This window comes from Phoca vitulina, unplaced genomic scaffold (assembly GCF_004348235.1).
Source record: "Phoca vitulina isolate PV1807 unplaced genomic scaffold, GSC_HSeal_1.0 scaffold22, whole genome shotgun sequence".
NCBI lineage: Eukaryota > Metazoa > Chordata > Mammalia > Carnivora > Phocidae > Phoca > Phoca vitulina.
Window position 1 is genome coordinate 28,688,483 of NW_022589725.1, and position 27,705 is coordinate 28,716,187.

General features: G+C 41.1%; 1 long non-coding RNA gene across 3 annotated transcripts in view; it reads left to right on the top strand.

Moving 5' to 3' along the window:
* Positions 1-27,705, top strand: part of LOC116641684 — a 62,050-nt gene that overhangs the window by 18,283 nt on the left and 16,062 nt on the right. The window contains exon 2 of one of the 3 annotated variants that reach the window (XR_004301224.1): positions 463-566. The exons of 1 other annotated variant lie outside the window; for it this stretch is intronic. This is a non-coding gene — a long non-coding RNA (uncharacterized LOC116641684). Of the gene's footprint in view, positions 1-462; positions 567-21,313; positions 21,455-27,705 lie in introns of all 3 variants that reach the window. One more of the 3 variants, XR_004301222.1, reaches the window with a different exon arrangement.

The following is a 27,705-nucleotide window of genomic DNA, read 5'->3' on the forward strand; positions in this document are numbered from 1 at the left end:
AATTTAAAAAAATTAAAGAAAATATTTGGTAAAATTCATATACAGAAATTTTAGTTTAAAAATTAAAAAGAAAAAATTTGGTAAAATTCATATACACAAAATTTACCATATTAACTATTTTTAGATGTATAGTTTGGTAGGTTAAGTACATTCACATTGTTGTACAACCAATCTCCAGATCTGTTTTCATCTTGCAAAACTGAAACTCTAAAGCTGAAAGCACTGAAAAGCAACTTCCCATCCTCACCTCCCCCCAGCCCCTGGCAATCACTCTTTTACTCTCTGTCTCTACGAACTTGACTGCTCTTGATACTTCATGTAAGTGGAATCATACAGTATTTGCCTTTTGGTGACCAGCTTATTTCGATCAGCATAATGTCCCCAATGTTTACCTGTGTTGCAGCATGTGTCCAAATTTCCTTTCTTTTTAAGGTTGAATAATGTTCCATTATATGTATATAGAGAACGAGGAAATATTTAATGAGCAAAGTTGCCTACTATTGCAAAGGAGAAAGGACTTCAGAATCCCATTCATCCATCAATGACATTCATCTGTCAATGGACATGTAAGTTACATCTACGTTTGGGCTAGTATGAATTATGCTACTCTGACTATGGATATACACCTAACCCTTTGAGACTCTGCTTTCAGTTCTTTTGGGCGCATACCCAGAGGTGGAATTGCTAGGTCAAATGGTAATTCTACTTTTAATTTTCTGAGGAACTGCCAGAGCATTTTTGCTTTAAGAGTTTTCTAAAAGGTTGCATGGGTAACAAAAATAACCAGGTCTTTGTGATCAAACAAATCTGGCTACAGATATTGGCTAGACCACATACTGTTCTTTAGTATGTCTCTTATTTTACTGCCTTTTGGTATTCTCCTCTCTAAAAGGGATATTTCTATCTATTTTATAGAGTTGTTGTGTGGAGTAGAGAAGGTAATATATGCAAAGCACTACACATACAAGGCCCTTAAAAATGTTAGTTTGCCTCTCCTTTATAACTGTCTGAATGGAAATGCTGAATCTAAAGAAGTAAAGCTCTGACAAGAGAATTGTAAACATCAGAGGCATCTGGCTGGGACAGCCACCACTATAGGAAGCACCGTTTGAGGAACCCACATGTTGTCCTGCACCACACAGGGTAGGCAACTAACTCTTCTACGCCTCCTTAAGTCAGGAGTACACTAAGAAACATGGTGGCCAGTGGGATGTATGGGAGTTCCAATAGTCAGACCTGCTGTGAGAGCCCCAGATCCCGGGTAAGAGTCTCGCTGTGCATGCCCAAAGGCGTACCAGCTGGTACGGCCAACCTGGCTCAGAGGACTCGTGGCTGCCCTATCAGGAGGGGATCATACATGGAAAGACGACTCAACTCAACAGATAGTTACCGAGTGCCTGCTCCCCATGGCTCTGCAGAGTGTAGGCCCTGACCTTCCTGTGTTTCACTCCACTGTGGGCACCAACAGTCATGAAGATAGAGAGCTGGGAGCCAGAGAGAAGGGGATTGCAAGTACCGTGAACCTCATCATTCCTGGATTCCATATTTGCACATTCATCTATTTGCTAAGATCTATTTGTTACCTCAGAATTAATTCTTGTGGTGTTTTCGTGGTCATTCATAGATATGGGCATGGCAACCAAAAGTGTGAGTCACTTGACCCGCACACTCCCAGGTGAGATGAACAAGGCGACGCTCTGCTTACTGTTTCAGCTCTCGCACTGCAAACAAGCATCCTTTTCATGGTCTATGTACTGTGCCATGTCTTCCACCTTTTGTGCTTTTTGAAGGTGATTTTTCTGTTTAAAATATCCTCAAGCACAGTGCCAAAGTGTGTAAGATAAGCTTCGTTCAGGCATGAGTTACAGTGTGTTGGCTGTGAGTTCAATGTTAATGACCCAGTAATATGTATTAAATATGACGTTTTAAAACAAAAAGTCACATAAAACAAGGATATGAGTTCAGTGGTTGAAAATGTGACCAGAGGCTCACAGGAACTATACCCTGTATTTCCCCTAGGAGCAATGGTTCAGTATTCTCTATTCATGGTTCATAATGACTTTATAGAATACCACTCTGGCAAATAACAAGCATTGACTATATTTTGGTATAAAGTACTGTTCAATGTTGGAAGTGGATGGAACTGGAGGAAGTTTCTTAAATAGCAGGACTGGGCCTTATCTTGTTGCTGGAGACTCAATGGCAGTGTAACATGGTTAGATTTTTAAACCCTGATGTGAGATGGATGGATTTGAAGAAGGATTTAGGTGAAGGGAGGCTGGATTCAAACTATCCTTCAGGATTTCATTACCTGGATCAGCCAGCTTCCCACAATGTATAGGTACACATGCACTTCTTAAAATATGATCCTGGACGTGCTATGGACTGAAACGTCCCCCCCCACCAAATTCACACATTAAAACCCTAACTCCCAGTGCAATGGTATTAGGAGGGAGGGAGCCTTTAGGTGGTGGTGAGGGTTAGAGGAGATCACCAGGGTAGGGCCCTCATGATGAGATTAGTGCCCTTGTAAGGACGGACACTGGGGAGCTTGCTCACTCTCTTTCTGCCATGTGAGGACATAGTGAGAAGGCAGCTGTCTACAAGCCAGAGGAGAGAGCTCTCACCAGAAACCCCCATGCCAGTACCCTGCTGTTGGACTCCTAGCCCCCCTGAACTGTAAGAACACAAATTTCTATTGTTTAAGTCATCTAGTCTATGGCATTTTGTTATGACAGCCTGAGCAGACTAAGGCAGTATGCAAGTTCTAAAAATCCTAAGGATGATTTCAGAGAAAAAGCAGGCAGGCACTTTTTTTTTTATTTTAATTTTTTGGTTGAGATAAAAATCAGGTTAGAGGTTGGATGTATGGTTATCTTTCTACTGGAAAACCCACTCAGAGATGAAAAACCATTGGATAGTATCTAATTTACATTTCTTCCTTTCTCTGATTAATTAAACACACACACACACACACACACACACACACACACACACACACACTCCCAGGCATTTACTCTCTATTTTCGAACACGTAAGAAAGAGCAATGGATTGAGAGGCAGGAGATTTTAGTTCTAGCCCCAATTTTGCCACCGACTACATGGTATCTCTGTGCCTTGGTTCTTCAGTGCTTACATGAGGACAATAATGTTGTCTCAGCTCAACCTAGATCAGAGGGTCGCTGCTGTTAAGATAAACAGACTGTAGATGTAAAAAGAAAAAGTTAAAAGGCTGTAAAGATGCAAAGTATGAACATGGCAGAAATAGAAATTGCTTCTGAATTGCTGGGAATCCAAGCCTGAAATAATTCTTGGAAGCAAGAAAGTCATTTGGGACTTCATAAGTGTCACATTGCTCTTCATGGTTTAAGAACACTGGAGTAGCTAAGAGATGTTACTAGGGAAATGCATTCCTACCACTTGACAATAGTCATTTTTATGGAATTCCATTTTTATTCTCATCTGTATGACAAATATACCCATATGCAAACTAGGTCCTGCTTCAACTAAAATTCTGGGGCGGGGGGCGGGCTGCGGCGAAGAAAAAGAAAAGAAAATTTGTACTAAAAACCGAAGTGGCTAATGAATTGGTTTATCCTGCCTACAGAGAGCTGTGTAGCTGGTCTGTGCTGAGTATCATTCTCAGTGTTTGGGGAGAACCCAGCAGCTCAAGCTCCAATCTGTGCCTTTGGGAAGATAACAATGCAGTTGGGGATAAGAGATTGATACTAAGAGCTGCTAAATGGAGCAGGGAAGTAGTACAAGAGATGTCACCGGCAGATTTGTGACAAGTGCTGACAGTGTGTCAAGATTTCAGAGAAGGAAGAGGTGAGAGAAAGCAGAGCTAATCATTGAATTTCCTATCAGAAAGAAGGGACTCGAGTTGGCCTTGGTGACTGATGAGGATTTGGATAGGAAGAGATGACAAGGATGGTGTCTCAAGTGGAAGAAATATGGGTTCAAGAAGTCATGTGCATATCAATCAGCTGGGACCACCCAGGCAAAGTCTTTATGTGCAATGTGACTGATTGCACAGTTGGGCTCAGACTGCGGTCACGAATCCACTAATCACATAGCTCAGGCCACAATTTCCCCTCCTGCTTCCTTCTGGTCATGGGGCCTTTGAAGTGCCTGAACCCCTGAAAGTATCATTTAAAACAGTGATATCCACCATGAGTTGCACAGAACCTTGATACCTTTTGAAGTATATTAGTAGGTCTTGCCCTAAAAATAGACACATGTGGTCAGAAAAGTTTAGGACACACTACATACCAGAGCTCCAGTGGAGATTTTCCATGCACATTAATAGATGTACCAGATTGATTTTGGTAACTCGGCCCCATTCCTGCCCCCATTTTATAAGATTTAAAGATTTTTTTGACAGCAGAACACAATACAGAGACACTTGTCTAGATGAAAGACAAAACTCTGTTACTTACAGCTCTGAAGGAGAGAAGGGTGCCATGCAGGGCCATGCAGGGGGATTATACCAGGTGACAGGCTTAGAGCAAACTAGACATGTAAGGGCATCTTAGGTATGGCAAGCAGGGTGGAGTTAGCTAGGTGTCACAGGCTCTGTGGGACTGGCTAACCTGAATGATCTCATGGGCTCCAGAGCATAGGGGCTGTCCCTAATTGTTTGGTACCTGACCCCAGCAATTCTGGTGGGTGCATAATGGCCAGCAGCAATGAGTGAAAAGGTTGGGGTGTGGACTTAATCAGGGCAAGTGATGGGCCTCTAACCAGGGCCTCAAAACTGGGTCAAGACGGCATTTCCAAAAACAACAACAATAAAAAATGTCACTCCTTTCTGTGATCTCTGCAAAATTCTAGGAACTAGAAACCTAGTAACTACACTACTAAGGTTCCCTAGGGGGCAGGGCTCTGATTAGATGCTGCCAGGGAGAGATGCTGATCTAAGATAAAAAGCAGAAGGGAGAGAAGGTCTGTTGTTTCTCTAGCCAGTGGCAGGAGCATATATGACCATTGGTGGTTGTAAGGTTTTATAGTCCTTTCTAGATATTCCCTTGAACCTTAGCCTCAGGGCTGGAGATCCCAGTGGTATCTCCTGCACCTTCTTGACTCTTGTGATCCTTGGATCTAGTGATACCTTCACTGATCTTGCAACTCCAGCCCTTCCAATGGGGCTATAAGTCCCCAGTGCCCCATAGCCAATCCTTTCTGCTAGAACTCTAATGTGGTTGCTGCTTTCCTGACTGGGCCCCAACAGCATAGCATAGGTGAACTTCTGAGAGGCCTTTGTGTAAAACAAAACAAAATAGTTTAAATGAGCATTTCCAAAACATATCTGACCATAAAACCTACCCCCAACACCCCCGTCTCGCTGTAAGAAATACCTTCTCATCTCCTGGGAATCTGTGTTCCATGATACACTCTGGAAAATACCTAAGCATTTGTAGGTGGAGAGCTAGGAATCCATAAACATGAACTTAATCTCAGCTGTGTGACCTTGGGTAAGTCACATCACTTCTCTGGTCTTTTATTTCTTCACTGGATCAAAGGAAGAGCTGGATGAAGTTCACTGGTGGTTTTTCCAGCTCTAACATTTTTTGATTCTGTGAGACATGGTGTCCTTAAAAAAACTACCACTGTTCAGGTAGTAAAAGCAAAAAAACAAAAAAACAACAAAAAAACCCACTGTTTTTTGCTTTGCCTTCTCTTCCTTTTTGGCTTAATTTGCATGGGTATTTTGAGATATGAGCTAAGAAAATTCCCAGAGAACTGGCAGCAAGTAAAGAAATGCCGGGTAGCTCTTACCAGAGCGATGCGCTGTTTTTAGAACTCTAGAATATTAGTGCTGACCCTAGAAATATGGCCCCTTCAGAACATGTTTACTTTTGCATGGCCAGAGGAAAAAAGAGATGCAAGGAGGAAAAATCCAGCACTCAAACTGAGCCATTTTAATAGGGAGCAAGCTCCCTGTCACTGGGGACATTTGAATGGAGACTAGAGATGAGCTTGGCAGGGATAACAGGAAATAAGTTTTGTCTCTTCAGGGTGTTGTGGCTGAAAGGGATGGCACAGATCATCTACACAGATCCCCACATTTTACAGATGATGCAATGAAGGACCAGAGATGTCATATGGATTTCCCAAGGTCACACAGCTAGTCAATGGCAGAACTGGGAGAAAGGCCCAGGGCATTTCCTTGCTCTCCACTGTGTTATTCTGCGTGCCTGGAATTCATTTTCATTTCTAGGAGAAGTAAAATTCTCTCCCTGAACCTTTATTTTAGAACCCTTTAAGGAAGCAAAGTTATTGAGCTTGAGCTGGGCAGCACTCCAGGTTGCCAGGTACTGGGGGAGGCTGACAGGATTGGAAAGTCCGAAGCCAACCCTTTGCCCTCAGACTTCTTTTTGACATCTTTGGGGTGGAGACCCCGTGCTTCAGCCCTGCTGTGCCCTTTGATGTCAGACCGGGCATCAGGCTTCTGAACACCCTGCATGGCACCCTCTACCCCCAGAAAGACAGGCTCTCCTGCCTCGTTCTGCAAAGTCGGTCTCCACAGGTAGCACCGAGAAACCAACCTGAATACAAACCTCTTCTGTATGGTTTGTTCTCAAACCACTCTTCCTGGAGAGGCCACAACATGGAGCCTGGAGGTGGTGCCATTTGTAATGTTGGCGGCTCAGAGCCAGGACTGGGGCTTCCTTTGCTAACTGCTTGACAGAATCCACGTTTGCATTCTCCGTGCAGCTGGTAGTGGGTGTGTGTGGAGGGTAATGGCCTTTTCTTTTATTATCCAACTGCTTTTGTTATCTAAATGCTCTTGAGAGGAGAACCAAACACTGCTCAGGAAGCAGAGAGCTGTAGCTGTGACTTTGGAAAGGAGCAGGTGCCTGACGCAGACCTTATTTCATCCAGAGCGTTTTTTTTTTTCCCCAAAGAAAACCCAAGAGTCGGTGAGGAGAAAGGAATAAAGTGCTGGAAACCTTTGAGGTTTTCTCTTTTCCTGAGAATGATAGAAACAAAGACAAAGTAGCCTCTAGTAAAAAACTGTCTGAGTTTTAAGTAAGCTATTTGTTCCCTTTGTGTGGGATTCGGTTAGACTTTGTGAAAACTTCTAACAAGGAAGAAGCCAGGGACAGGAGGGAAAGGCAGTCCTGACTTTCTGACATGCTGTGCTCAGGGATTCTTTGGGAAGTCAAGAGGGCAGATTAAATTAGGAGAGTTTGGGCCTTACACCTTTTTTTGTTATTGTTCAGGGTTAACACTAAAGCGCCACCTTTAACCCTGCTCTGATCTCTTGGGCCCACGTTGTAGTGATTCCAGTCTCTGTTGATGATTTCCCTTTGATTCCACATCCGTGGTCACTCCCCAGTTCAGCTCACCGCCGTCACTTGCCTTTTACTCTTATCATTGGTTTCTCACTGGCATACTGCATTCTCCACATGCTACAGTTGGCTCCTGGAGATGACCCTCTCAAGCCCAGATTTAATTCTGTGAGTCCCCTGTTCAAAATCCTTGGATATCTCAACCCTTAAGTTTTTTCATGACCTAGCCAATTCTCCTTCCTCCTGCCCTAACCTCGGAGCAGACCCCATCTCCAATCTTGCTCTTGTTCTTTATCTGAGACCTATGAACCTTCAGAAGAAAGATGTGGCTTAATCTACACTCTTCATACTTGAGGATTACCAGCCACATGAGCAGGGCTTAAGCAGTGTGTCCCCACACCTTGTGGCCATCCTCTTTATGGAGCAAAGGGAGCATCTGTGATTTCTCCTCTGAGTAGGACAAGTGGCTTGAAAGAGGTTTATTCATTTGCTAGATGTCTGTTAAGATAGCAGGCTCTCTGCTAAGTTCCCAGGATACATTAGGAAAGCAGACAAGCAAGATTTTTGCTTGGGGAGCTTAAATTTCAGTGGGAGATGCAGATACTAACAACTAACTAACTAAAAGTAATAATTATGGGTGGAAATTACCCAGGTGGTATGTTGCCATCACAGGAGGGAGGGATGTTACTTGGAGTTGTCTCGTAAGGGCTGTGGGGCAAGACGTTATCTAAGTTGAAGCATAAAGCATGAGAAAGAGGTTCTTATAGGGGACTGTCTTTTGGAGAGGGAAGGGACCTGGAGGGGTAGAAAATGGTGGCCTGCAGATCGTACATAGTAGAAAAGGGCATTGTGCCAGCTGGCCCCTCCTGCCTTCTGGGAGAGAGACAACAGAATAAAGCCCACAAGATAATTTGCCATCCCTCCTTCTTCTATTCAGCACTGTATTTGAAGTCCTAGCCAATGCATTAAGGTAAGAAAAAGAAAGAAAAGGTATAAATATTGTAAAGGAAGTAAAAAGCTATCTTTATTTGTAGATAACATATTGTATACATACAAAATCTAAAGGACTTGATTAACTCCTAGTTAATTTATCAGGGTCACAGGATACAAGTTTAACATAAAAATGCCCAATTTTTTCCTATGCCAGGAGGAAACCATTGGAAAAAATGACAGTAAAAATAACAATATTGTTTATATTAGCATCACAAAATATTAAATGAATTGCAGTGAATCTAGTGAAAGATGTACAAGACCTCCATACAGAAAACTATAAATTTTGCTGAGAAAAATTAAAGAAGTCTTAAATAAATAAAGTGAAATACCATGTTTATGAAATGGAAAACTCAAAATTGTTAAAAATGATAATTTCCCTTAAGTTGATCCAAACAAATTTTTTACAGGAATTGAAAACATTAAAAAATGTTATGAAAATGAAAAATCTTACAATTTTGGGAAAGAGAACAAAATCGGAGAACTTACACTACTTGATTTCAAGACTTATTATAAAGCTACAGCAATCAAGACACTGAGGTATCTCAGTGTACCAACTGACACATAGAAACATGAAATAGAATTGACAGCCTAGAAACAGGATGGCACATTATGATGAAATGATTCTAGACAAAGGACTCAATGAGATTCAATAAAGAAAGGAAACTCTTTTCAACAAATGGTGATGGAACAACTGGATATCTGCATATTGTGATTTAGAAGAAATATATATCTGGTTAGTCATATGTCCAAAATATACTTCTCATATATATGGTCTTTATCCATGGTTCCTGGCTCACAGCTCCCAAAACTTTTGGAATTTCTTGGATGATAAGAGCAATGGAAACATCTTTTGTTATAGTATTTGGTCTCTTGACCTCAGTTCCTAAAATCACTTTAAAGCCACAAAGGTGAACTGAGTGTCTTGTTATTCATAACAAGCCCCTTTCCACCATAGCTGGGTTTATATTAATGAATGACTTTTGGAAATCCCCTAAGGATGGGGGCTGGTTGCCAGAGGAACCGACCATGAATAGAAGGTTGGAATGCTCGGTAACCCTCTTTCTGGGGAGAAGTGGGGGGTTAGGGGTTGAACCAATCACCAATGACCAATTATTTAATTATTCATACCCATGTATTAACGAAGCTTCCATGAAAACCCAAAAGGAGGTGGTTTGGAAAACTTAAGGGTTAGTGAACACGTGTTAATTTGGGGACAGTGTTGCATGCCAACACGGCATAGGAGCTCCAGTCCCTTACCCTATTCCTTGCCTTATGCATCTCTGCCGTCTGTTCCTGAGTTATATCCTTTTAGTTTAGTTTATATTCTTCGAAGCTGCCTATTGTGTTCCAGTTATCTACATGTCAATCATTATATCACTTCTTCATTGTCCTGATTGTTGTAGCTTTTTTTTTTTTTAAAGATTTTATTTATTTATTTGACAGAGAGAGAGATACAGCGAGAGAGGGAACACAAGCAGGGGGAGTGGGAGAGGGAGAAGCAGGCTTCCCGCGGAGCAGGGAGCCCGATGCGGGGCTCGATCCCAGGACCTGGAATCATGACCTGAGCCGAAGGCAGACGCTTAACGACTGAGCCACCCAGGCGCCCCGTGATTGTTGTAGCTTTATAATAAGTCTTGAAATCAAATAGTGTTTATATCCTTTCATAATAAGCCAGTAATCTAGTAAGTAAAATGTTTCTCTGAGTTCCATGAGCTGCTGGAGCGAATTAAATGAACCTAAGGAGTGGGTTGCTGGAACCTCCAATCTACAGCTGGTCAATAAGAAGCACAGGTGACAACGTGGAATTGCAATTGGCATCTGAGGTGGAGGGCAGTCTTGTGGGCCTGAGCCCTTAACCTGTAGAATCAGATGTTGTCTCTGGGTGGACAGTGTCAGCACTGAGTTGAATGGAAGGATACCCAGCTGGTGTCAGAGAGTTGCTTACTGGCTGGTGCGGGGAAACTCCTCCTACCATATGTATATTGTAGTTGAGTTCAAAACCTTTTAATATTCATAGAAAAATACTTTGATCCTTACTTCACACCATACCCTAAAATCATTTTGAGATTAATCATAGACTGAAACGTGAAAGCTAAAATTATAAGGCTTCCAGAAGGAAAAATAGGGAGAATATTTACCTATCATGGGGTAGCCACTTTTTTGTTGCTGTTTTTAAAGACATTAAGTATAAAAGAAAAAAAAAGTTTAATTGAACTTTGTCAAAATACAAACTTCTCAACAAAGACATCATTAAGAAAGTGAACAGGCAAGCCATACACTGTGGGAAACGACAAAGGACTTGTTAGAGAACACTTACACATCAATCATAAAAAGCCAACAATCTGATAAAAATGGACAAAGACTTACATAGACACTTGACAAAAAAAGATATAAGAATGGCCACTAAGCATGGAAATCAAAACCTTATTGAAATACCACTTACCCATTGTAATGGCTATAATTTTTTAAAAGACTATTAATACCAAGTCTTGGCAGGAATATGGAACAACTGGAACTCTCAGTCAATTTTACAGTGAGATTGTAAAATGCTAGAACCATCTTGGAAAAGTGGTTGACAATTCCTTATAAGTTAAACATACAGTTAACATATGAAACAGAAATTACATTCCTAAGTATTTAACAAGAGAAATAAAATACATGTACACACACACACACACACACACACACACACACACACACACACTTCAAAAATATTCATAGCCACTGTATTCATAGTTGCCCCAAATTGGAACAATCCTATTGTTCATCAACAGGTGAATGTGCAAACAAACTAAAGTGTATCTATACATGGCAAGCCACAGAGTGATAAAAAGAAATGAACTACTGATATAAACAACATGGATGAATCTCCAAAATATGTTGAATGAAAGCAGTCACTCCTAAGGCTAATGTAGTGCATAATTCCAATGATGTGAAAGTCACGAACAGACAAAACTAATTTATAATGATACAGATCAGAATAGTTGACTCTGTGGGTCACAGCTGAAAGGTCATGAGGAAACTTCCAGAGGTGATGCTATGTGCTATATCCTGATTTGGGTAATGATTCCAGAAGTTTTTATACTTTTCAAAGCTTGGCAAACTATACACCTAAAATATGTACATTTCAATGGACATAAACTATACCTCAATTAAACAGAAGCTCTGCTTCCCTCTTCCCACTCCCTGAAAGTAGTGTTCAGGAAGTCTTGTTGGTAGAATGGGGAAAAGTCTGTGATAGGAAACTTATTATGCCTTTGTGTTGTCTTTATCACACCTTTGTGTATTCAAATTGTCTGGCTGCTTCATTTGGTAGTTGTAAAGATTAATAGCACAAATACTACCAATAAAAAAATAATACCATGTGTGTGAAATGCACGTTTCTCTATAGATAAAAGAAGTGTTTTTCAATTTTTTTTTTCTTTTTTGAGCAGCACAGAATCTGATGTGAGCCCACAGGTAGGGGTGAGATGCTTTGGTTGATGCAGGAGCAGGAAAATGAGTGGGGTAGGGATTTTCCTCTTTCCTTCTCTCCTGGACTTTGGACCCTGAGGCACCTCTGCTCAGCAGGAAATAGTTTGAAAGGCATGAAAGGGATTCTTTTGTGTCCCACTCATCACATTGTCCTCCACTAGAAAATCTTGGTAAATACTGTTATAGAACCTTGCAGCCTTGCTGGAAACACATAATTTCTCAGCTTGTGAGAAGCTCGAATAATAGAGCCAGGGTTTTCTGGCTGGCACCTGTCCTCACCTACTCATTGAGCTCTCCTAGCCACTTTTTACTATGAGGAATCCAAACCATGATGTTTGGATTTGCATCCTCCATCGGAACCTGTTCCTGGCCCTTGCATAGCAGGGTCCAATACACATAAGGATGAATAAACACTACTGAGTCTTGCCCAATCTTCTTTTTTGTCATTAGCTTTGTTTTTTCTTTCTTCTAGCTCTTTTTCTGTTCTTGTTTTATGCTTTTCTTCATGATCTCTACATGCTTGCCTGGACCTCAGAAAAGAAAGGGATATATTCATGACTATAAATCCCTCTTTTGGGAATTCATTGCTCTGCAATTCTCCACTCAATAGCTGATAATGGGCAGGTAGTTAAAGGGGAAAGGCCACAGGTAAACACAGACAAGATTGAGTACATGTACAGAAAATGCCCGATTGATTTGAAAGAAGTGCTGGCTGAGGGTGCTGCCTGAGGTGCATATTCCACAAATTGCATTCAGATTACTCATAGAACTCTGTGGTTGCTCCATCTTGAAAAGAGTTTTAAGCGTTAATTAATGAGTGATTAGTTCAGCCTCATGAGTTATCGCTCTAATAAAATGGGTGTTGAAGCACGAATCACAGCCAGTTTGAGTGTGTTATTGCTATTCTAACAGACCTCTTTAATTCAACAATTAGGAAGCATGAAATGTGGGTTAATAGACATAATTTGATGATATAAAATTGTTCATCTGGTGTGAGCCATTCATCTTCGTTAATACAGTTCAGGTCACATGGAAAATGACTCTTTTGAGTAGGACTTGCAACGGCTTTTGTTTTTCCTCCCTGTCCTCCCTACAGTCTGCTCTGGGAAACCAGGAGGGAGGTTTTTCCAATGCAATCTCTGTTATCAACTCTGTGATCTCAGGCAAGCCACACTATCTTGCCAGGTGGGACGATATGGCTAACGTGTATGTCTTAACCGCACAATAAAATCAAGCTCTGGGGGTAGATACCCAGTCTTCTATATCTCATGTGTATCCCCATAATGCTTAGAAGTTATGATTAGCAAGTATTTTGAACTAAATTAAAATTGAATTTCAATCTAATTGAATTAAAAATAAAATGAGAAGACCTTCATGTGGAATTCAGTGGGTTCACATAAAATGTAGGCGATTTATTAAGTCATGTTTGTTTCTCTACAGTGGTTTTTATTTCATTTATTCTAAGAGCATGAAGAGTGTTTTAGCTTCCCTCATAAGCCCTCCACTTTGCTTGCCAATACCACCACCATCCAGCACTGGCCCTCTCCTGCTTCACTCAGCCACATTTGAGCTTCCACCATCATCTTTGTCATACATCAAGTCCCCGGTCAAGTTTCACTTTATGTGGGCCTCTCCTTCAATCTCTGGTTTTATCATTCACGATCCTTTTGAAGTTGCTTCTCAGAGAAACTTGATAATTTAATAGAAGGGATTATATTTTCTCATTTTAGCATAGGTTAATTTAGTGATATTTGTCTTGCTTATTCTTCAAGGGTTTAATGTTATTCATTCTTTTTTACTGCTTATTGGCCAATTCAGCAAAAATGTACGTTATTCTGAATTTGAACATTAAAAGGAACAGAATGGCAATGACTGACATTAAAATTGATTAGGAATGAATGTTCTGGGTTCCTCTTCTTGCTCTGTTGATAACTTAACTCTACATGTAACCATGGACAAATTTCTAAGCCTCTCAAAACCCCACTTTATTTATCCATAAAGACAATTATACCTCTCAAGGTTGCTGTTAAAATCAATTGGGGATAATTGTTGTGAAAATGCTTTCAAAAAGAAGAGTTCTATACTAAGACAAAATTAACAATGTAGTCATGCATGACAAAGCCTAACGTGTTGGCCTTTCTTCTACAGGGCTGGCTTGTATAAAACTCACCTGCATCTTTAGTTAGGTGAATGTCCTTTAGTGCCTCAGTCCCCAGTGACCAAAACCAGACTCAACATCTTCCTGCAGAAGCTGTGATTCTACTTTGTTCCATAACATGGCTAATCATGTTGCCATCTTGGTCACCCAGACCTAAAACTCTGAAGCCATCTTTGGCTTGGGTGGCCATGCCCCAGTTTGGATAGCATCATTCTGATTAATGCCTGCTGACCCCATAGATTAGTTTTCGAATACTGCAAACTAGGTGGCTCAAAACAATAAACATTTATTTTCTTACAGTTCCGGAAGTTAGAAGTCCAGAATCTGATATCAGTGAGGTTGGCTCCTTGTGGAAGTTCTAAGGAAAATACATCCCTTGCCTCTCTCCTAGCTTCCAGTGGTTGCCAATGATCCTTGGCGCTTATAGACATATCACTCCAATCTCTGCCTCCATGTTCACATGGGATTTTCCCCTTGTGTCTCTCTGTCTCCACCCCATTCTTATAAGGACACCAGTCATTGGGGTGAGGACCCACTCTAATCCAGTTTGACCTCATCTTAACTTGATTACAACCTTATTTCCAAATAAGGTTGTATTTACAGGCACTGGGGATTAAGATTTGAACATATCTTCTGGGGAGACATAATTCTGAAACATTATCAAAAGATCCCTTTTACTCTTCAGAGTGACTGGTTTGAATGATAAATTTTATAGCCACCAAACACTCTGACTCTCCACTCTCTCCCCATCATCTTATCTACTTGCAGAAACAAGAAGGAATGGTTTCTTGGCTTTTATCTTTATAAATCTGTACCCACACCAGGCACCTTCATTCCTGACATCTTTCACTCTGTTTTATCTCTTAACCTTTGACCTGTGAGACCCCCTCCTGACCCTGCTTGATATTGTCCTAGTTCTCCTGTTTCAGCTTTCAGCATACACAGCAGCTCATTCCCAGATTAAACTACCAGCTATCTACATGCAGATCAACCTTTTAAATGCTACATTTGTGTAGAGTGAAAATCATCCACACTTTGAGTAATATATAATTTGGAATTCGTGTATTCTATTCACTTTCTCCTCTTATGGGAATGATGGTTGGGACTATAAAATATTTTGCTGCTTTTTTTCAAGACTAAATTAAATGTATATCATGTTTGTTGGTATTCCTTCTTATGTCCTTAGGACTTCTTTTTGAATCATTAAATCAAGAGTAGGATGAGGAAAAGAATTGGAAAAAGAGGGACAATCAGCTGAAGCCCAGACATTTGCAAATTGTTTCATAAATAGAGCATGATGTGCTTCTTTGGGTAAATATCAGAATTTTGAGTAAAGGGCACTCATGATGCTCCTGATTCTACTCTTAGTATTGTAATCACTTGATGTAGCTGGCTTTGCATTCGTACAAATCTGTGAGATCATGTGGGAGATTATTTCAGAACCTGAGTGGGTTTTAAGCCAGAGACTGTGGGAGGTGCACATGACGTCTGTCTGCTTTTTTCTCCTCGTGACTAAAACTGTAGTATTTCTGACAGACTTAAACTCCCAGGGCTGGAAGAAAATTTGAGTAGTTTCTAAACAGCCAAGTCTGCTCTGAATTCTGCTACACAAATGCGTAACAGATTACCATCAGACAGGATTGTGAAGGTTCACTGTTTTAAAAATCTCCAAGAGAGAGGTGGTGTCTTTCTCCTGTGTGGCACTAAAAAAGAATGCCTGTGGGGGACGGGAAACCTGCATGAAAACTATTCTGTTTAGGTGTATTAAAAATGGAAGTCAAAAAAAGAGAAACATCTTGTAGGAATAGGTTTAAGGTAGACTGAAGGATTCTGACATGGTTAATGGTCAATTTTGGGCATTTGGAGCTAGATAATTTAAACCATTTAAGCTTCAAAGGACAGGAAGGAAACTGACTGCAGTCTATTCTGGGGTGATTTTCTTTTTGGCCAAATCACTTGGAACAAAGAGATTTTCTTTAAAAAAAAAAAAGGGAGTAAGAAAGAAAGAACTCTGGCATCCTCAGAAGAAATGCTAATGGGATGTGTTGAAGAATGAAGAAAGTAAACAGATTAGGGGAAGTCAGGGCTACATCTGCAGCCATAGAGCGACTAACTCATCTTCCAGGTCCTCATTTTTCTAGTACATTGCAACAATAGTAGAAAAATTCTTATTGCAGCGAGCCCTAGTGTGATTGGAAATAGGTGAAGTTTGGTAAAGGAAACAGAACAAATTGTAGCATTGGTCTCGGCTGTATTTTAATCTATTTGTGTGTTTATACATGGCAATTAGACTCAGTGAAAACACGATGCTGATTATGCTAATTAATAATTACATACTTAAAGGAAATACACCGTTGGCAGCATGGCAGGCCTTCTTCCTTCCCGCTTTCTCTCTTCTTGTGTGCCTAAGAAATACAGTTGACCCTTGAACAACACAGGTTTGAACTGCGTGGGCCCACTTCTACTTGGATATTTTTTGATAAGTGCAGCAAAGTACTGTAAATTATTTTCTTTTCCTTATGACTTTCTTTTCTCCAGCTTACTTTTGTAAGAATACAGTGTATGATAAATATAACATAAAAAATATGTATTAATTGGTTGTTATGTAAGGCTTCCAGTGAACAGTAGGCTTAAAAAATTGGGGGAGTCAAAAGTTATATGCAGATTTTCAACTGCACCAGAGTAGGTGCCTCTAAACCCCATGTTGCTCAAGGGAGAGCTGGTCCTGTCCTGTTGGGGTTGGGCCATGCATCGGGAGTCAGCTCCCCACTTACCTATGTGAGAGGACCATGCACACAGTCTATGAGGAAGCAGTGCTTGTGAGGTTGATATTGTAAACCTGGATCTCAATGTGTTTGATTGCACATCTCAGTCTGCCAGATTCCATCACTGGACTCCTAAGATCAATGCAGAGAACAAAGAGATACCTTTTTTTCCTTTAGAAAAAGAACTTTCTACTTTTCAGATATTTATAAACAAGGGCCTTTCCAGAAGAAGCACAAAAAATAGTCAAGAAAAAGCAGTATCAGTAGCAAACACTTTCCTGGAAAATAGATTTTTTATAAAAATTTGTATTTTCCATTATTTTTGTCTTTTGTCACTGGAGGGAGGATTTGAGAAAATGTCCTTGCCTTCTGGAGAGCTGTGAAACAAGCAGAAGCTCTGATTAAAAAAGTGCAGCTTCCCATATGGAGGATAGTGTCTGTTCAGCCCAGCCCAACCCAGCCTAGGATTCTCTCAATTGGCTGGTGATGATATTCCAGGGAAATTAACAGCTGAGGAGCCTGAATAGCTGAAGTGGAGATAATTCCCTCCTCCTTCTCTTTCTATAATCTTCATCCCCCCACCCACATGTGATGCCCTGTGAGCAGAGGACACATTCAGATGCAGGGACAACTCAAGTCTCAGAGAAGGGACAGAGGGGAGAGAAGGCAGTGATTATGTTAATCTTTGAACAGATAGGAAAACGAATAATTCTAGATTCACTTATGGATGTAGATAAAGCAGTAATCATGTCAGCTTATTGATAAGACACTGATAAAGAGTCTTTATTTGACCAAACTTGAGTCAGCCTCCCCTGAACCCTTTCCGCAACAAAGCCTATCAGGTGTTAGCAACAATCTTGCTAAGTCATTTATGGAGAATTCCCCACCTTAGATGTCTGATCAAACTCCCCAAACATCCCCAACATCCCCCACCCCAGGCGATACCTTCTCACCCTGGCCTGCCTTCAGTAAGAGTCCTATTAGGTCAGAACCCTAATAGGGGCTCCCCCCTAAATCCCCCCAGACCTGATGTCTTCTCTGAATAATTTTCTGCTGTCTCTCTCCCTCCAACCTGCTCCTCGGCTGTAGGTTCCCACTTGTTCTGGTTGTATTTGGAATCGAGCCCGGTTCTATCCTGGAGTTCCGCTTCCCTTATTGCAATAGTTTATTGAATAAAATCTATCTTCAGCCCTTTAACCTCTTTCCGGCTCTGGTTCTTCTTTGACAACACTAAGGCTCCCCAGGCAGGATTTTCATCTGGCTAGACACTGGTGGCCATTCTGAACACACCTGTGTTTGCTCGGTGACTGTTTGGAGAGAGCATCCTTCTCAGACAAATTCCTGCTCTTCGTGTTGGTCAGAGCGGGGGAGTCACGGGTCCAGTGGTCAGCCCCGCAGCCCCCTTCCTGCAGCCCTGAAAAGCGAGACCCCTGGTCTGCTCCGACTATAAAGAGAACGTGATGTGTTTGGTAACTGGAGCCAGAAGACTAACTAGAGGCTTACGTGTGAGGGTGGGTTTTTTAATTCTCTGGAAGCAATCAGGCACTCCAGATCATTCCAAATGGACTGAAATAGTGTTAACCGTATCCATTCTGTTTTCACTGCTGTTCCCATGCCAAACTGGATTTTCAGCAAGGATAATCAAAACAAAGAGCTAACAAGCTGGGCCAACCAGCTTCACTTCCTGTTGACTTATGACATAGCCGTCCCCAAACTAACAATTGTGTCAAGAAAACAATAGTTCACAATGCAATAACTCAGAGTAACATTTTACATTGCACTTGTTCTACACTTGAAAATGTAAGTTTAATATTTTCTATTTCTTCTGTTCTTTTTAAAAATAATTGTGTAATGCTGGCCACCATTCCCTTTAATTTGAAATCACTTCCTGCCTGCTTCTTTCTGTGTATTAAAATGTTTCCTTTCTTTTATGAAGTGATGTTTATACTAAATGACTTCTTTGTTCTTACATTTAATTTGGGTAAAAATGAAAAAAATCAACCACCATATTAAATTTATAAAATACAAACATTCTGGAACACGAAACTCAAACATTTTAGAATTTCCAGAGAAGAAACTCATTTCATTCATTTATTCATCAAACATTTATTGAGTACCTGCTTACATGTGAATGTTTTAAGGCAGGAGAAATATAACATGAGCCACCCATGTAATTTTAAATTTTCTAGTAACCACATTTTTAAAAAGTAAAAAGAAATAGGTGCTGAATCTTAATAAGATATTTTACTTAACATGTTGCATTCAAAATATTATTTTGAGTGCTCGCTTCGGCAGCACATATACAAAATATTATTTTGACATATAATCAACATAAAAAGTTATTACTGGGATATTTTATATTCTTTTTTTTTTTTACTGAGTTACTGAAATCTAGTTAATGTTTTGCACTTGCAGGACATCTGAATTTGGATGAGCCACATTTCAAGTGTGCAGAGGTGGCGCATAACTACCATACTGGACTAAGCAATTTAAGCAGTTACAGAGTTAAAAAATAGAGGGTCTCTAGGTTCACAGAGTGGAGGTAAATAATCAGGAGACAACGTTATACATTATTATCATTCAAGGCAATAAGAAAGAATAAGTGTACAAGAGTGGGGACTAAGCCCTGCCCTGGGAAGGTATTTGTATCCATGGGGCTTTTGGAGGGGACTGTGGAGGTGGGGAGCCTCTGGGGCAGACCCTCAAAGATGAGTAATGGCCACCAGAAAGACAGAAGGGGATTCCACATAGGAAGATCAACTGGGGTGCTTTAAGTGTGGGGTGTGTTTGTACTGGAACACAGCCCCAGGGTCCCAGCCTCTGTCCTGACCACCACCCTGCATCAACGCGACACTCAGGGAAGCTTCATTAGGGTTGATATCGCTGAAAGATGTAGTTTTCCCCTTCCAGCTCTGTGGTGCCTTGGCCTGACTCTCTGCCTCAGGGATGGGCTGGGGAGACTCCTGTCCTCGTCCTGCGTTCCTTCAGTGGTCATTCAGCCTACAGATAGCAGATTATTTTTGCACCTGTGCTTTTGGACTACTTAGAGTTCTCTTTGACCCCTTCTGATAGTAGACTACCTTCTACTAGCTCCTAATTCTTCAGATTAGGTTTTCCTCGTTTCAATAACTGGGGTGGCTTTTGTCTCCTGTTTGGACATTGACCAGTATATTCTCATTCTCTCTCTCTCTCTTTTTAAATTATTTTTGTTATCCTTGTTGTTTTTATTTGATTTAAGAAAGGGGGCCTTGGAAAACATGCCTCTATTCCACATTGAAGCAGATTTGTCCTGGCATTAGTAAGTGTGTGCAGCAAACTTTGCCATACTCTACTCATATCCCCTGGATCCTAGCCTTTCAGCATACTTATCTCCTGCTACTTGCTGACATCTAAATCTCCTTACTGGGGGCTTTCTCTGAAGCTACAGAAAGTTGCTCTGCCCAAGCACATGGCATTCAGAAGTGCCAAGAAATTAATTCATCCAAGAGTGGGAGTCAGCCAGCAACTGACAAGATTCAGGGCACAAACACCTCAGCTCCCTTACCCTGCAGGCAGGGTAACTCAGGCGTGTTTCCTAGAGGGTTCCCCAATTCTCTATGGGGTGAAGCCCCAGTTGCCCACAATGGTAGCGGCTTACCAGTGCACCCTTTCTTGACAATGTCCCTTCCTTGTCTCACTTCCAGGGTTTCCTGGGATCACCTCCCAAATAAAATACTTTCCCAGGAATCTTTGCCTCAGAATCAGCTGCTGGAGGAAACCCAATTTAAAACAGTATGACGACCCCAAGTTCATTGGGACTGGATATTTTAGGTCACAGGGTGATTCACCACAATATAAAACTTACAGGTCATTAGTCATAATACCAACTCATCTGAAGCAAATGAATTGGTCTTTTAAAAATCTTCAATATGCTTGGAAGCTGTGAAAACATGTTGCTAAAACATCTGTTTGGTTTATTTGCTTCAGTCCAATCATTAGTGGGTTTAGCCAGAAACATATTCGCTTGTATCAACTGAATACCCAGGGGACATTTGAAACTTTGAAACTTTCCACACTTCAGTTTACTCAGTTTGCTGTTGCTGGGATGCATCTGCCATCTCCATCACCTCCATAAGAAACTGAAAGAAGCAGGGCACCACTCTCCCTAGGCTGCTGGGAGGATAATTCCTAAATATTGTTGTGAGGTACATGGCCCATAGCAGAGTGTTATGCAAATGCTAACAAACATGGAATATTCTATTTAAAGGTACCGGGAGGAAACAGACGAAGGTGTATTAGGCCTTAGAACTGGTATTATTTTTCTCCTGTGCACCACTGGTTAAAAATATTTTTCATTCAATAGGTGGTCACTCTGCTTTGTTCTGAATATGAATAGTTTCTAGTCTTGGTCATACCATGTTTTGCTTATGAAGTCTGATAACACTGACCTGAACTAAGTGTTGAAAGACTAGTATGGCAGATTACAACAATGACCCAATTCTTCCCTCCTTCACCATGAGACTTTGCAGTGTGGTATTTTCTCACTCTGGGAAACCTGACCCACTCCTTGACTATGGGATCAGCCATGTGACTTGTTTTGCCCAACAGGATGCTAGCAGACACAACGTCAGCATGTCTGTCTTTGCCAGGAATATGTAGGTCGGTTTGCTGGAAGGTGACAGGCAGGTGGGACAGAGCTGAGTCACCCCAAGTGAAGCCGCAATCAGTCAACAGCCAGCCGTCCCCCACACATGTGAGTGAGCCCTGCTGAGAGCAGAAGAACCACCCAGGTGAGCTCCACCCAAATTATAAACCCACAAATTCATGGGCTAAATTTATGTTTATTGTCTTAAGTGATTGAGTTTTGGGGAGGTGTGTTAAGCATTATTATGGTAGTACATAACTATACTTCCAACATGGTCAAGTCTACCAGCCATTTCTGCTGAGATGTTGGCTGATCCACAGTCCTACCTCAACTCTCCAGTGTTGGTGATACTCTCAGACTTCCTGCACTGCCTCACTTCTGAGATGTTCCTTCTTCCTGATTCAAGAATTCCAAGGCTTTTCAACTTTTTCCTTCCCTTGGCATCATCCCTCTTCCTATCCCGCTATTAGCCAAGTATGGAGGCAAATGGTTCAATTTTATAATTCCTCAGAAAATTTCCAGCCCCCTCTCACCTTTTATAACTGGAGTTCGTTATGACACAGCCAGTGGCAACAAAAATATTTCATTACTCTGACAGACAGCTTAAAATAAATTTTCGTTGACATTCTCCAAGCCATTGTGGAAGGTAGAGAAACACACAGTGGGTGGGAAGAAGCTGACTGGCAGAGATACATTTAATGTATTTTTACACAAAGGGATGTATCTACAGATTTCAAAGCACTTGACAATTGGGTCGAAACTGCAATAGCTTATTTTCCTCAAACCATTTTAATAATATATTCAGAAGAAGACTCCCTTCTTTCCATGAATACACTCATGAAGCACCTGCATAGCTGTGTTCCCTTGGTGGGGCCTATTCATGTCTTCAGCTCATTGTAGGACCCCTATTCTTTTCCTTTTCATTCTTGCATCAAAGCTCTAAAATACCCCCCCAAAGTATTGGGAACCAGTGAAGATTTTACTAGCAAAGTGAAGAATGAAGTCATATTGCCCATCATTTTGGAAAAACTCCATAAAGATGTCTTTCACCTTTTGTCCTAGGGAGAAGGAGCTTTATAAGCAAACACTAATATAAATAGTAAGGCTGCAATATTTATTATTATCTGCGTAACAGCATGTAGTATAAAATTCAAAGACTTGTTATCTCCCTACTTCTGCTTGAAACATAACATTGCTTCAAAAATTTGAGGGCTCCAGAATTGCTGGCACTTCTTTTCTGAGTTCAGTTTTGGGGAGGATTCCTGAACAATTAGCCAAGAAGTAGCAGTATCCCACAGAAGAGTACCTAAAGGTGAGAGAGACACCTTTCTGCGGCTTCACCAACATTGGAATCCTAAGTGGATACCACTGAGGAGGGTTGGAGCAGAAAAGGAAGAAAAAGAAGGTAACCACTTATCTTCTAACAATATCTGTTTGTGAGCAAGTGTAGAACATCATTATATATATCCAGAAATACATATGGGGTTTGTTTTACCATGCATTGGAGAATCTGCTATATTAGATGGGGTGACAGTCAGCAATATAAATGCTATTCCTGGCTTTAAGGGAAAACATAAGTTATATATGAATAAAGACTCTATGAACTAGAAATTCAACTTTTTCTAGGCTTCTTCAGTTTTGAATAGTATTACTTTTTGAAATTCTTCATTTGCCTTTATTAAATTGCATATACTTGGTATTATGCATAAGGAAACCAAGAGACAGTGTAGGCTATAAAATATTCACTTCAGCTTCTAATTTTGATTCTGGAGCCAAATAATAAAATGGAAATAAGGGGAGAATATTCCAAAATGAGTCATAAGATCCACAAAGGTCTGAAAAAGTGATTTTTAACTCACAGATCATATTAGAATATACATAAGCTAATGAATCATATATCAGTGCTACTTTCAAAAATGCTAACAGATGGCATTTCCTCTGAAGGAAAGTGATATTTACTCATCTCTGTAGAAATCCACTTTGATGGAAAGCCACTTGCTGGACCCACCTTTAAGGAGCAGAATGGCCAGTTGACCTTCAGTGCTGGGAAAATTGCTTAACTTTTGGGAGCCTCAATTTCCATTTTTATAAAAATAAAAAAGGAAAGAAGGAAGGGAGGAAGGAATAGAGGAAGGAAGGAAGGAAGGAAGGAAAGAAAGAGGGAGGGTGGGAGGGAGGAAAGCATCGAATGTGTACACATGGTCTTTTTAGGCTTTTTGCCAGGATGAGACTGTTCCTTTATACTCATATCTAAAGTACAGTGATGTCTCATTAAAGAGCAGTATAGTAATCTTCTGAAACTTGAGTGATTTAGGGGTTAGGATAATTCTGTTGGCAGAATAGTTAGGGAATTAAATGCGAATCGGAAGCTGCAGTGGACATCTCTCGTTTGGGCCAGCTCACTTGGAACACATGTATTAAAAGAGAGCTTAATTGATGCTAAATCTATTAAACATGAAAAGACCTGGCTGCAAAGAGATGAGTGAGGTTTTAATGTGAGGAATCTGAGGACTGGGACTCCAGTGGTGAGCAGAATGGTAGCAGTGAAGGGAAGATGACATTACCAGGCAAAGCTTTCAAGATGTCCCTGGCATTTTTGACACTGCTATTTCCCCAAAACAAAGAACACCAAGAAAGCAGAAAATCAGGTCAATTGCAAGATTCTGACCCTTTATTCATGTTAGGAACATATTTCTCAATTTTCAGCGAGAGTCAGTAGGGGGAAAGAGGAACCTCTTTACCAGAACTGAAAAATCGACTACTCCAAGAATGTGAAAATTGCTTGTGATTGTCAGTGCTGTATCACCAGAAAGTTTGTCCCCATCCCCCAGGGATGGACTAATACAACAATTCGGCTCTTATGTCCCAGATGATTCTAACATTAGAATAGCCTTTTGCAATCATTCCTCTTTTTTAGGGATACCAGTAATTTTTCACTCTTCGAAATCTTGGGTCCTTGACCCCTACGGACCTCCCTTTATCAGGATACTCAGCCTACCACTAAATCATCATTTCTTTCTTCATCGTGCTTCTTCTCTTTACCTCAAGTGGCATGCCGCCCATCCCAGGGTGGGTCCCCTTCCATTGCAATCTGGATCACTTCAAAAACCTGCTAGCTGGCTCTAGGTTAGTGGGTGCTGTTTTTAAACCCAGATTACTTCTGGGGACTCAAGGTTATGGGAAGAGAAGCACAGAGAAGTCTAAGGCTCTCATTGTAAGTAAAACAGCAGGGAAGAATTGTTCTCAATGTAGCTTAATCAGAAAAAGACCCTTGGTTTTCCTCAAGGAAAACTCTGGAGGTTTTTGACACTTATTTATTTTAACAGGGTGCCCAGTGAAGATGAATTCAATGAGAAATTATGTGAGTTGATTTTTGTATAGGCAGAAATCTGGGGTCACCACAGAATAGATTTTTTATTGTTGTTTTGCAATTATCTTTTTCCTGAAAATGTTTGCTCCTTACACTGGTGAAAGCCTGTGTGGTTCATTCCATTACTTGTTTACAATTCTTCTGTGTCTCCCTGGCCTTAGCCTGGCTCCCCCTGTGGGAGGAGCCTTCCAGACCTTTGGATTTGGGGTTTGACCATGTGACTGACTGACTGTGGACTATTGGAATGTATTGTGTGTGACTATTGGAATGTAGGTGGGAAGAAGAGTGGGACAACTCTTCTTGAAGACAGAGTCTTCAAGATGCATGACATGTCTCAGCTTGCCTTCTTGAGTTTCTAAGTCCTCCATGAGAAGGGGATGCCCTAGGTAACCATGGCTCATTCAATAGGGATCTCAGAGTGAAAGCATGTGGAGCAAACCTGAAACTGACACCAATCCTAGAGCCCAGCCCAGCCAGTTGACCTATAGTTGATCCACACACCATAAATAAGAAATAAATATTCATTTCAGGCCACTGGGTTTGGGGCATGTTTGTTACATACCACACTGCAACATGACTTAATACAAGTGGCAGTGGGATCTGTTGCTTTGTGTAAGGGGCTTAGCTAAGCTGCTTTAATATCAAGAAGAAGGAACTTTACAGCCACCCATTTTGGATTTCAGTCCATTGTTCTGACTTCTGCTATTCACTCTTTGCTCTGCTACCATTGGGCATGGTAAGCAATATTCAGAATGATCAGAAATATACCAAAGATGTGGATTAGCAATAAAATAGATAATTCCTGGGCAGAAGAGAAATTCTATCATGTGCTAGAATGTAGATGACATTTGTAAAAGGGATTAACTAAGAAAGAAATTCAAACCATCTCACTGACAATCCATATCACTGGAAGAAATTATCAACACAAAATAAAGTGGACATTGGTGGCAACTTCACATGACTAAATCCACTGTAGAAGAAAAACTAAAAAAAATAAAAATCATGTAGGAAGTGTTGAAAACTGCAATAATTGAGAAAAATTAGACTTGATAGAGTAATCACCAGACAATAAAACGAACAATGAATCATTGAGTAAAAATTGACCAAAGAATCAAATCTTCTCAAGAAAATATTTATGTGAAAAAGATAGCCCTGGGAAAATTGGGCTTGGTATAAATAAGGGTCACAGAAAAATAATACTCCCAGTAGCAGAAGCTGTAGTTTGAATGATCTAGACTAATGTGGTGTATTTTTTACAGTGATTTTCCCGTGAGTTCTGCATTCCCTGGGGCATTGTGTATGTGCTGTGGGCCTGGCCCCAGCACCTGCAGCTTGGCTGTGTCCTGGGAATGGAGAAAGTTCCCTGAGGAAGGGCAAGTAAGGACCAGTAGGTGGGGTGGGGGTGGGGGAACACTCTCATCTCCTCAGGGAGTAGCACCCAGCAGAGGGCCCTAGCTGCCAGGGTCCCCCCTGGTGTGTATGTGGATCTCTTGTCTGGGAGTAAGCCAGTGGAACCAGTTCAAAAGGTCACCCTCCTACTTTGAGGCAATTCTTACTTCATGATGCCACACTATCGAGTGTGGTGAAGGCCAGCCTCCAGGGGTCTTTCTCAGTTCACCTCCATCTGCCTTATGGTCAGTGGGGATTTTCTCAGATTCTGGCATTTTATAGACAGCAAGTTATCTTTTTAGAGGTAACCTCCTGAAAGTGTGTCACTGTTTTAAGCCTGAGCTTCCTGAAACCATTGAATTGCTCCGTGAGGCCCGGTTGTATTACCTGGTGTATGTGTGAGTGTGCGTGCCTGTGTGAGCATGTGCGTGTGTGCCTTTTTGGACTGACCATGATATTCCCATTTTTATTAGAGGTTGTGTCTTTTTTTGTTGTTGTTTGAGAAGGAGAGAGAGAGAGGAAGAGAGGAACAGCAGAGGAAGAGGGAGAAAGAGAATCCCAAGCTCCAGGCTTAGCACAGAGCCCGATGTGGGGCTCCATCCCAGGACCCTGAGATCATGGACTGAGCCAAATTCAAGAGCCAGACGCTTAACTGACTGAGCCACCCAGGCGCCCCTAAAGGTTGTGTCTTTTTATTCCAACACAACACTACTCTTAATACAGTTGTTTTCTAAAATTTTAAAATACCTGCAACATCTTTTTAATCAGGTCATCACATTGTCTGTTTCACTACTGAAGAGACTCCTCAGTAGTGGATAGTCCAAAAACTAAGCATGAGGTTTGCCTGAAACTCACAAATACCATGCTTCTACACATATTGAAAAACTGCACAAGTACAGTGGGATATCATTCAAACCCTAATACACAAAGCATTGACCCACAAAGGATGAATTTTCCTTCTCACTTGGTATATTGTTGTCCAGGCTATTTCGAGTGTGTTCCAGGGATCAGCAATGTCAGCATCACCTTGGAGCCTGACTGAAATGTAGAATCTCAAGCCCCACTTAGACTTACTGAATTAAAACCTGCATTTTCACAAGATTCCCAGATGAAGGGTGCCTGGGTGGCTCAGTAGGTTAAGCACCTAGCTTTTGATTTTGGCTCAGGTCATGATCTCAGGGTCGTGGGATTGAGCCCCGCATCGGGCTTCACTCTCAGGGGGGAGTCCGCTTGAGATTCTCTCTCCCTCTCCCTCTGCCCCTCCCCCTGCTCATGCTCTCTCTCTCTCTCAAATAAATAAATAAATCTTAAAAAAAGATTCCCAGATGATACATATGCATATTAAAATTTCACACTCTCTAACTTAAGGTCCTCAGTGGTTGTCAAATCTGAGTATACGTTAGAAAAATCTTGAGATATCTCCAAAATGTAGAATAAGTTTAAGGCATGGATTGGCTTGGACTGGTATAGTCAGCTGGAGAGCGTTCCACTGTGACCAGAGACAAAGCCCATGTGCAGGGCAGGTCTGCACATGTCCAAATGTCCAATACAGAGTCCCAGGCAACAACTATTAAGAGTAAGTCTATGTGCAATGAAGATCCCAACCTAGAGTCCAGGAGTAAACCAGGAAGAGGCAT